Genomic DNA, 2500 nt, shown 5'->3' with positions numbered 1-2500 from the left:
GCACACACACTACCCATGTACTCGTTTATCAATTATTTAATATATTATATACAATTATTCAGCAGTCACAGTTTATTTTCATGAAAAAATTCTTATATTTATGTGTATCACTAATTCCTAACAATCTTTTTTAAAAATCGGCCACGAGGGATCTCTTGCAAACTTCAAAACGATTATTTTAAAAAAAAGAATGTCAAAATCGGTTGAAATTCAAAGGCTCTAGACCTTTTTGAAACAACGCATATTGTTTGGCCCCACTGTGCGGCGTCGCAAACTTCTTCCTATAAAAAATATTATTATTATTATTATTATTATTATTATGAATATATCGTCTCTGTGGACGATTCAGTAGTTGTATTTTTTATTTACTTCACTAATCCCAATAGTGAATAATGGCGGCACGCCATCATAATCTTCCGGATCCATGAAGTATCGGAAACCACGGAGTATCTTCCTCGTCTGCTCCTCGAGATCTTCATCTTCGGAGATGGCCAATGTAGCACCAAAACCAACGACGTCCCACTCGTCGTCGTCGTCGTCGTCGGACGGCACGTTCGTGTCGTCAAAGACGGGGTATGGATAACTATTATCGACCATCTTAAACTGGCAACGTATATCGGTGAACTTCGCCAAGCAGGAACAGGCGAAAACCAGGGGAGGCACATTATAAAAAATGTGGAAAAAAATGTCTTGTCCTTGAAGTTAATGTCGCCAAGCAGGAACACGCGAAGAGCATAAATGCGCATTATAAAAAATATCCTTGAGGATGACGCGCTATCCCGTCTTCCCATTTCAATCCATGGTGATATGCAATCAGCCAGGAAGCGCAAGATTTTTCAGATTTTGTCAAAAATTTCTATGGTATGGGGTTCTCAAAAATGTAATGCGTGAGAATATACCCCTTTCTCAATACCGCCACTTCCTTCACGACAAATCTTCCTCCAACGATGAAACCTTGCAGATCGACAAACGTCGGTACAATCATGACGAGCGATTTTTTGAGACTGCGCCTCAAATATAGGTCAAGGTCAAGGGGTGGGGGAAATGTAGGTCAAGGGGGGGGGAATGTAGGTCAAAAGGGTTAATTAATTAAATTAATTGATAATTAATTAATTAATTGATAATCTATCAATTAATTGATAATTAATCAACCAATTAAATACCATTTAATCTATCGATTAATCGATAATTAATTAAACAATTAAATAATAGATTATCAATTAATTGATAATTAATCAATTAATTAAAATACCATTTAGTCAATCAATTAAATGGTATTTAATCAATCAATTTAATAATCAAGTTGTAATTAATTATTAACGATATTCTTTCGTGGAGGGGTCCGCAGGGGTCCGCCGCCACCACGTGGTCCGCCGCCGCCGCTATTTTCGAGCGCAGCGCCACCACGTTGGCAGTGCAGTCATTTTGATCAAAGGTTCACATTCTTTCTCGGCCGCATGTTCCCTCTCTCCTTCCAACGCGTTGGAAGGCTCGCGTTCTCTCTCCCTCCCACCCGTTGGAATTTTTTTTTCTTCATCATGCAATAGAACGCCCTTTTTTATTTTAGTTTTAAGGAAATAGGAACGAAAAGAATAATATTTTATAACACATGATGTATGTTTAATACACATTTTATTTATGTATCGCATCATACACAATATTATTAGAAGCATAAGCTATTAGTTCACAATCCACAGGTGAAGCTTTCCCTGCTGAAAAAGTCCGATTAAAACTATTAGAAAATCAGCTCTATTTAGTCTAATAAGACTGAATTGTGTTTTTGAACCTGTATTTTCCATTAAAATATAATTTATCTCAAATCGATTGTACATAATTGTTAAACTGGAATATATAAATAAGTTTCTGTTGTTTTGAATAAGATTTGATTTGAATATTCACATTCCGTCATATATGTTTTAATAAGTCTGTATTGATTTTGATTAGTCTTAATCGTAAAATAACAATAAAAATCCTTCCGATTTTTATTGATCCTATTAGCGTTTTTGAACCGTATTAAAATGGATTTTAAAATGTTTAATTGGAAATTATCACCTTAGAACGAATATGTTTCTAACGGTTAGCATCAAGTTTAATGCGAATATCACCATTTAATCCTATCAGTTTCTTCAGAAATCTATTGGTTCTGGCCGAATTTAATCATAAAATTTCATTAAAAATATTTTTTGTTTTTAACAATTTTGATGGGTTTTTTAATCATTTTTAATCGATTTTTATAAATTTTAATTGGAAGTTATTACAATGGAACAAATATTATTGTATCGGTTTGAATCGGGTTTAATGCGAATATCCTTATTGTATCTTATTGATTGAAACGTATTGGTGCTAATCTCGAATTTAAAATGTTATTAAAAATCTTACAATTTAATTTTTAATAATTTTCATAGTGACAATGTGATAATGATATTATCAAAGTATATGTTAAAATAAAAGAGTTCTTATTTTACACACACACATATGATAAGATCGGAAGAGCACACGT

Source organism: Wasmannia auropunctata, unplaced genomic scaffold (genome assembly GCF_000956235.1).
Source record: "Wasmannia auropunctata unplaced genomic scaffold, wasmannia.A_1.0 LD336074.1, whole genome shotgun sequence".
In the NCBI taxonomy this organism is placed as follows: domain Eukaryota; kingdom Metazoa; phylum Arthropoda; class Insecta; order Hymenoptera; family Formicidae; genus Wasmannia; species Wasmannia auropunctata.
The sequence above is the reverse complement of the archived record's forward strand: the minus strand, read 5'-3'. Positions refer to the sequence as shown.